Source organism: Alexandromys fortis, unplaced genomic scaffold (assembly GCF_014885135.2).
Source record: "Alexandromys fortis isolate MF-2015 unplaced genomic scaffold, M_Fortis_MF-2015_v1.1 scaffold_32, whole genome shotgun sequence".
NCBI lineage: Eukaryota > Metazoa > Chordata > Mammalia > Rodentia > Cricetidae > Alexandromys > Alexandromys fortis.
Window position 1 is genome coordinate 7,377,887 of NW_026067938.1, and position 9,600 is coordinate 7,387,486.

General features: G+C 44.4%; 1 long non-coding RNA gene across 1 annotated transcript; it reads left to right on the forward strand.

Annotated features, from left to right (window-relative positions):
- Positions 1–1,295: 1,295 nt before the first annotated feature.
- Positions 1,296–5,414, forward strand: LOC126504849 (uncharacterized). The gene is made up of 3 exons (XR_007592732.1): positions 1,296–1,639; positions 2,550–2,841; positions 4,755–5,414. It is a non-coding gene; the product is annotated as an uncharacterized lncRNA (long non-coding RNA).
- The last annotated feature ends 4,186 nt before the right edge of the window (positions 5,415–9,600 follow it).

Here is a 9,600-nt window from a genome sequence, read left to right on the forward strand (position 1 = left end):
AAACCACTCTCAAGAGCAGGCCCCATGCCCAGCAGTAGATGGCCAATACAAAGCAAACTCAATATCATCTTTGGAGGTTCTGTGTCTCATAATGTTTTACATATGATGCTTCTAGTGTTGTGTTTTTAATGGGATCATGTGTGAGAATGTGTGTGTCTCTATGTTTATATGTGTTTCTTTCTCCTTTTGCTTTTTCTTTGGCTCTGTTTCTTCTGTTTATTTAGTTAGATTCTGGTTTGTTTCTTTTTGTTTTATTTTATCTATATTTTTGTTATTCTTTAAAAGCTTGTTTATTTTCTAAGGAGAGACAGAAAGGGTGTGGATCCAGAGGAGTTGGGAGGTGCGAGGAACTAGGAGGAACTGGAGGAGGGAAAACTGTGATCATAATGTATTGTATGAAAAAAATCCATTTTCAATAAAAGAAAAAAAAATACTAAAAGCAAAAAAGAACAGTAGTGTGGTGGTTAATAAGAATGGCCAGCCGGGCAGTGGTGGCGCACGCCTTTAATCCCAGCACTTGGGAGGCAGAGGCAGGCGGATCTCTGTGAGTTCAAGACCAGCCTGGTCTACAAGAGCTAGTTCCACGACAGGCTCCAAAACCACAGAGAAACCCTGTCTCGAAAAACAAAAACAAAACAAAACAAAGAATGGCCCTGATGTATTTGAATTCCTAGTCATCAGAGAGTAGCACTATTTGAGAAAGATTAGGAGGTGTGGCCTTGTTGGAGTGGGTGTGGCTTTGTTAATGTGGTGGGGAGGAAGCTCTGAGGTTTCAAAAGCTGACACCAGGCATAGTCTCTCTCTTTCAGCCTATGGATCAGGTTGTAACTCTCAGTTACTGTTCCAGGGACGTGTTTCCTACTTGATGATAATGGACTTCGCCTCTAAAACTGTAAGCAAGCCTGTGAGGGCCACAAATGTGAGCCTGTCCTACCTTGACTAAAGGTTAGAGAGTGAGCTTATAGTTGCTCTTTCAACGTTGTTGACACCAGGTGTGGCTACAAACAAAGGTTTCTGACCTAGGGTGGGTTAATTAGTATTTTGGGTATCCCACTCCACCTGGACCAGAAGTCGAAGAATTCAAGTCTATTCCTTATATCATGTTAATGAAGTCTATTGCATCCCCCCTCCCCTTTTGGAGTGAAGTATATAAGCGTGTGGAAAATAAACGCGGGTTCAGTATTCACCGAATTTCCCTCCCTACGCTGTTCTGTGTTTCAGTCTCTTATTTCTTTTCTCTCATATATCTCCTATCTCTGTACCTTTTGCTTAATAATTCCAATCCTCACATTCCTGCCCTGGAGCCTATGAATTTTGTCAAGGCTGGTCCTCAATACAAGCCCTCAATTTAACGCTTTCTTTGGTAAGAGTTGCCTGGGTCATGATGTCTCTTCGCCGCAATGGAACAGTGACTAAGACACGTTGTCGCTCAAGAACAAACTTGAGGAGTGAACCCGGAAAAACAAATCAGACTGATAGTCTCGCATGTCTGAGAATTATAGGACTTATGAAACAGAAGTTCCTGTGCAAGAATGAGCAAGGTGATTCTGTGGCTCTCTTCTGGACTTATCTAAGTGGTAGAATTGCTTAACGGAGAAGAAGGACTTAGATCACACCGTGGTGTGGTGTCCTGCCAGAGGTAAACAAGCTTCCTGAACATGCCCCCAGGTGTTTTGTATTTGAGGTTTGAATGTCATCAGGGAACACCTCAGCACAAAGCACAGCATCCTACAGATCTTGGCCTTCATGTTCTTGTCTCCTATCTCTTTTCATCCTTGTGTTGGCTGGTTGTCACGTTACCTAGGCAACTGTCAATCTTCAGGGAAGTGCTCTTGGCCTTCCCCAAGCAAATACAGTTGATGCTTGTGCCATACGATCTGTCTCAATACAAACATCAATAGCAGCATTTTTGCCTCGTAGCCTATCAGGTACCCCAGAGATTGGGCCAGTAGGCTGAACACACAAGGATGGTAAACACATGTTTCACAACCCCCAAAATGAACTTGCTATCTTGTGAGTCTTGAGACAGCCCAGTCTACTTAATTTGGTTGTTTCTTTCAACTATATCAATTTTGTGATTTGAATATAAATGTCTATCATTGACTTCTGTATTTGAACTCATGATCCCCAAAGAATGGCATTGTATGGGAGGCCGTGCTAGCAGAAGTGGGTCAATGGGGGAGGGCCTTGAATCTTTTCTGTCAAGATATAGATAAAGAGATATGGTACCTCCCTCCTGTGATGGACTGAAATCACGTGAGATGAGCCAAAATAAGCCCTTCTTGTAAATTGTTCCTATTTAATATTTAATATCAATGAAAATCCAATATGTATGCATCAATTAAGAACCCTTATATCTGCCCCCCTCTTAAAGGATGTGGGGTGATGCAACTGTCATTCTATGTATTTGGCCTCTATAAAATGGGGGTCTCAGAAAGCAAGGACTTGGAAGCATAGAGTCTGTACTTTCTTTTATTTATTTATTTATTTATTTATTTATTTATTTATTTATTATGTATACAATATTCTGTCTGTGTGTATGCCTGCAGGCCAGAAGAGGGCACCAGACCTCATTCCAGATGGTTGTGACCCACCATGTGGTTGCCGGGAATTGAACTCAGGACCTTTGGAAGAGCAGGCAATGCTCTTAACCACTGAGCCATCTCTCCAGCCCGAGTCTGTACTTTCTTGACATGACTATCTCTCCATGGCACCTCAAGGGCATGTCATTGTGATGCCAGCACTTGGCTAAGAAGTGGAACCCCCCCCCCCCGACCTTCCCTTTCTACATGATGTTGTCATCTGAACCTCAGGACGGGCGCTAAACTGGAAATCACAGCAGTAAGTGGACAAGGTCGCTTTCAAGTCCCTTTGCTAACTCTGACTCACCACCCCATAGCTACTTCAAAAAGTTGCTGAGTTTTTTCTTATCAGTTTTACCCACCACCAACTCATGTTGAGACTTGATTCCCAATCTTGTAGCATGGGGAGGTGGTGGTATTGCGAATAAAGGGCATCCATCACCCTGTGAAAATACACGCCCACGACAGTGGGGTCACCACAGCCCCCCTCCCCACACCCCAGGCCCCTCTGCTCCTGCCACCACCCATGCACACCCCTCGACCCCTCCCACTCTCCAACTCCACACGTAGCTCCAGCAGTAATCGCTTTGTGATTTCACAAGCTGCCTGAGCTTTCAGAGCACCAGATTTCTTACACCTGTAAATCAGCCCAATGATGCAACGGGTAAATGAAGCAGGATTTGTAAGGTTGGAACCAACTTCTTAGTTTGCCCGGTCTGGTGCAATACAAAAATTTAGATCTTTTCTCCAAAGGCAGAAGGGGGAAAAGATTTCTTGTTTTCCAGGAGTCACTGTTAGAGGTTCTCAACCTGTGGGTTGTGACCCTTGAGGGCTGAAGACCCTTTCATAAGGGTCACTTAAGGCCATCCTGCATATCAGATAATTACGTATGACTCGTAGCAATAGCAAAATTGCAGTTATGAAATTGCAATAAAAATAATTTTATGGTTAGGAGTGACCACAGCATGTGGAACTGTATTAAAGGGTCGCAGCATTAGGAAGGTTGAGAACCACTGAGTTAGAACCTATCTTGCTGCTGTGTTGGCTATTTAATGACAAGCTCCCTCAGCAGAGGATCCACTCATCCCACAGCAAACTCTTCCAGACTCACTGAGGCTCTCTCAGAGGACAATGTCTGCCCACCAGGAGTACCAGGCACGGCTCATGCCTGGATCCAGGAGCAGATCCAGGCAGGAGCAGGGCAGCCAGCAGCCAAGGTCAAGCCACGGACCAGAGGGTGGGAGGTCAGAGGCCAGACAGGACAGAGAGAGTTCCTTCCCCTGGGCCAGGCATACATCCCAAGTAAGGAAGCCAGGCCTGTGTATTTTGTTAACAAGGCTGTTAGCATTTAAGTCATATTCAGTTGTTGGAGGGAGGGAGCCGCTTGTTGATTCCCAGCTGCTTGGCTAGCTTAGACCCAAAATAATCACATAGCAACTGTATTAATATAATATAATAAGTTTTTTAATCATTACTTTAAATGCCATATTCTGCAGATCTCTCAAGTATGAGGGCTGCCTAGGTATGTCTGATTAGACAAACTTTGTTTCTAGTTACTTGTTTGACTTCGAAAACACATACAGGGGACTAAATAAGGCTTGTTCCCGTAATTAATTATGACTATTAACTTGTATTTCCTAGCAGTCTGTAGTAAGTTAGTAGCTTTCATGAGACTGGATTACATTCTATCAGGCTTATCCTTAAAAGAAATGATGTTGAGTTGAAACTAATAAAGACACTGAATGAGTCATTCCAAGGATAAAAACAGCGCAAGTTTGTATCCAGCCGTTAATACTGTCTCCTCCAAAAGCTCTTTTCTCAATACCCTCTTAAAGATATTACCCTTATCCTCATCATTGCTGTTTCTATGTGTTTTTATTAGAGCAAAATAGATACAATGTAAAATCAGCCCATACGGTCATCTGAAGCCTATCGACCACTAGCATAACGTATTTTCACAGTGTTGCGCAACCCTCACCTCCACCCATCTCATCAGTGCTCACAGAAACTTTGCACTTCATTGCTGTTCCGATAGCCTTCTTCTGATGGCCTGTTGATGAGGGAGAGGACCCTGCTCTAGGGGAGGGGGGGGGGAAGGCTACACACATGACAGGTGACCCTGGAAGGCTGAGACGACAGCGATTGCAACTTATCCGTCGTCTACATTCACAGCCTTGAAGAGGAATGCAGCGTGTGCCACACAGGGCTGCCCTCCAGAACAGAGATGAACGGGAACCGTTGAGGACTCTGGATAAGATACCCACCGGCTCCCAGAAACGGTGTGTTGGCTTGTTCTAAAACTTCACGTGGTTGCCAGGGAACTAAAGTCCACCACCTAAGCATCAGCAGGAACTGCCCTGAGCCCCCGTGACAAGGTAGTCTGTTTGGCAGGGAGATCTTATCCACGTGACCGCGTGAGGAGGGTAAAGTCAAGTTAAGTCATGCAAGGTCATTCAATGTCATCAGATGTCAAAAGCTACATAATGGTAAGCCTGAGTTTTCAGACTTCTGCCAAAGCCATTTCCAACTCCTTTCCATGGTTTAGTCCTTTGGGTACCTGCCGTCATGTATTAGCCATCATTATAATCTACCTAGTCACATGACTAGATCATCAGGACAAGGGTTTCTTTAGCCATCATTATAATCTACCTGGTCACATGACTAGACCATCAGGGCAAGGGTTTCTTTAGCCATTATAATAATCTACCTAGTCACATGACTAGACCATCAGGGCAAGGGTTTCTCTAGCCATCATTATAATCTACCTAGTCACATGACTAGACCCATCAGAACAAGGGTTTCTCAGTGTTTGGCATCCTGTTGTATGCTCAATGCCCCAAGTGTACTAAGCACAGAGATTCACCTCAATAAATATTTTTTAAATTAATCAATAGTATTTCTTTCACATTTTGTCCTATTTGCAAATGCATTTTCTTATAAAGTATCCACGTTCACAAATCACCACGTGTTAGGTTTTTGCAATGATGAAATATCACTTCTAAATAACCAGGACGAATCGTTTTGTGGTTTCAGCCACTGTGAGGAGCGAGGCAATGCTAGACAATTGCATCTCTCAGACCTCCAGAGAAGCTTCCCTGTGCCGAGGGTGCTGCAGATACTCAAAGCTGATCCGAGCACAGATACAAATGTCAGTGCAGCGCTCATTCACAAAGGGAGCTTCTGTATCGCACCTCCTCCCCAAGGCTTAGGGAGCATCATGGGCAAAAAAGGCAGAAAGATTGTACGAGCCAGAGTTTGGGGAGAACCAGAGGGAAACTGTTTCCTGGATGTGGCAGGACCACCGTACTCATGAATGCATGGCATCTGTGCATGCCTGTGCAAAACTTGCACAGGATCAAGCTGGTCACATTGCCGCATGGAAGGGCAGGGGCCCTAGCCGAGGCCCTATTGACAGTCTGTCTCGATTTTCTGATTTACCTTGAGGAAATGGCTGTAAAAGCCAGCCACAGACTTAGCCCAGAGCCTGGATTCCCAGGCTTCAATTTCCACAGAAAATTTGGTAGCCTTGAGGCAGTCATTTGGCTTTTGAACACTTTAGTTTCCTAACCTGTAAAATGGGGTAATAGCCAAATTACCCATGTTTTACAAGGATGGCATTAAATGTAATTAAATAGTAAGCTGAAGGCTTATTAAATATCGGGGAGGTTTAGTGCAGTCATCATTACCCAACACGGGGTCATGTGCTTGCCTACAACCCGAGGGGCCCAGTCCCTAGCTGATTTACTTCAAAGCCCCAGCCTCATCTCTGTCATTCTCACGGAGCTGCTGACCTTGCACTCGGGATCCAGAACTTCACACCACTGCCGCCAACACCCCCAACATCTGAGTCCACGGGTTCTCTCTCTCATCATGGATACTCTTACCTAGAAATGGTGATTGGTTTCAATGGTTTGTTTTTTTTTTTTTTTTTTTTTTGGTTTCTTGTTTGTTTTCTTTTTCATTCTTATTTCTGCCTGAATTTGTAATTGGGTTTACTTGCTTTTCTTTAAACTTCTTAAGATAGAAGCTTAAATGAAATTCAGACACGCCTTTTTCTCTACTGTAAACATTAGTGCTATAAATCTTCCTCCCATGTACTACAATAGCTGCATCTCACACATTCTAATAAACAATAATTTAGTACAATTCAGTTCAAAATATTTAAAATTTATTTGATCATTGTATTTTTTCAGGAGTGCATTTATCTCCAAATACTTAGAAACCCCTCATGTCTGAAGCTGGTTTTCCTATTGCCAAATGAGTTGTATTTTTAAAAATAATATTTATTCAGAATAAAGTAAGACACAGAGAACAAAAAAAAAATCCCGCTAACTGAGAATTCCCAATGCACACATGAAAGTACCAACCTTCCCCAGCCATCAAATCAGACGGTGTGGTTTGCTGGGGCAAGATCAACAGGAGTTTCTGGCCATCCTGAGAGACACAGCACACTCCATGCCAGCCAGGACTACATACACAGTGACGCCCTGTCTTAAACAATAAAACAAGGTTGGAGAGGTGATTCAGTGGTAGGAGCTTTTCCAGAGGACACTGGCTTGGTTTCTGGCACCCACACCCAGGCGCTCACATTTGCCTGTAACTCCCCTTCTTCTGGCCTCTCTGAGTACCCGTACGCACATCATGCACAGACACACGTGGAGGAACTCATATATACACATACAGTCAACTGACGGTACAAGTGTAGCTGGCAGATGGAAAGGGCTTGAGAGAGAGAGATGATCACAGGAGGAACAAAAGGAACAAGACAATGGAGTCTGTGCATAACAGCATCCGGACCAGGGGCACCAATGCCCAACAACTCCACGACTACTCCTAGAAATCTACAGATGTGATTTCAATGCCACCAAACAGCAAGTGGCAACAGGCAGCGAGGCCGGGACACGCAGGCTGGGGAGCTGGCCCATTGGCCCATTCCAAAGCAGTGGAAAGCAGTTCCGGCTCTGCGGTCGTGCATGCCAGGTTGCTGCTGGAGACCCTGCCAGGAGTATTTCGCTCAGTAGTCCTTGAACTATACTCGGATTTGGTACTCCTTCACATTAATCCTTGTCGCCAGTGCCACGTGGTCCTCCTACGCCCAGTACTTGCACTTTTTTGAAGTGTCTTTCCCCAGTTCCTGCTCCTCGGTATACATGCTTACTCCTGCTGCCGTCTCCTCCTAGTGCTGGAGAGACTGGGATCCCCGAAGAACCTGGGAGCCAGAGTAGCCTGGGAGAGTTAGGGACACTTGGAAACCCGTGTAACCTGAAGGAGCCTGGAACATTTGGAGGCTTGGCTGCATTGGGGGGCCTGAGAACGCAAGAAGGGGCTGTGTACACTGGAAGGTTTGACGGTACCCAGGGAAGCTGCTTGCATTGAAGGGCCCAGGAGACTCTGGTGTCTCCATCCCGTTCTTGAGACTGATTGTTAACTGAGTTATGATCTGAGAGTGTAGTCTGTATAATTTCAGTACTTTTGAATTTGCTGAGACTTGCTTTATTGTCTAACATACAATCTAGCTGGTGAATAGTTGACTGATGTACAGTTGAAAAGTTGAACATTTTCTTGTTATTACGGTTGTGTAACAAATTAGAAAACCTGTATCTGTAGACCCTAAATTCGTGACGCTGAGACAGGAGAACTGCTGGAGGTTTGAGCTAGCCTGGGCTACATAATAAGTTCCAAGTCAGCCCGAGCTACAGAGTCTGACCCTGTGTCAAAAAGGACAACAAAGAAAGAGCAGGTGGGAGCGGTAAGGAAAACCATCTTGGTGGACGTTACATAAGTGTCCCACGTCTGGGCTGAAAATTCCAAGTTAGCAAGAGCCAGCCAGATAGCTCAGGGTGAAGACCCCACCCCCAAGCCTGACAACCCAAGTTCAAGCCCACAGCAGGAGAGACGTGACCCTCACAAGTGATCTCACCTCCAGGAGTACACTGATACTCCCCGATCCCACTACACACACGAACAAAAAGATAATTAAATTCTTTTTAAACTGGCTATGGTGGCACACACCTTTAATCTCGGTACTGGGGAGACAGAGGCAGGTGGATATCTATGAGTTTGAGGCCAGCGTGGTCTACAGAGTGAGTTCCAGACTAGTCAAAGCTACATAGTAAGATCCTGTCTCGAAAGACAAAAATGAGATTTAATTTTTTAGAAAGTCATCACGAGTTTTCAGTTACAACTGAGGATTTATCCTTTCAGCTCCGTCATTTTTTAATTATTTATTTTTTATGTGTATGGATGTTGTATCTGCATGTATATTTATGTGCTGGGTATGAGCCTGGTGCCTGTGAAGGCCAGAAAGGGGGGGTCAGATCCCCCTGGAACTATACTTATAGATGGTTGTAAACCATCATGTGGGTGCTCAAAGTTGAACTCAGGTTAATCTGGAAGGTCAGCTGGTGCTCTTACCCACTGACTCATCTCTTCGCCCTTCATCAGTTTTAAAAAATGTATTCTATGTGTGTGAATGTTTCAACTGCATGTTGTAAGCGCATCCATGTATGCCTGCTGCCCTCGGAGGTCAGAAGAGGGCATCGGGTGCCTGGAACCGGAGTTATGGGGGCTGTGAGCCACATGTGGGTACTGAGGTCCTCTGCAAGAGCAGCAAATGCCCTTAACTACTAAACCATCTCTCCAGCCTCAGACCCATTTTTTTTTTTGCTTCATGAATTTTTTGTTTGTATACAGATCTTAGATACATGTGCATTTGGAATTATTTATTGTTTTCATGATTAACTGACTTGTTTTTATATTTTAATATGAAATAATTTTTACCTTTGAACATCTTTCTTTCTCCTCCCCACCCCGAGACAGGGTTTTTGCTGTAGTTTTGGAGCCTGTCCTGGAACTAGCTCTTGTAGAGCAGGCTGGCCTTGAACTCACAGAGATCCACCTGCCTCTGCCTCCCAAGTGCTGGGATTAAAGGCATGTGCCACCACTGCCCAGCTTTCAAATATGTTTCTTATCCTAAAATATATGTGTGTATACATATATATGTGTATATATATATACA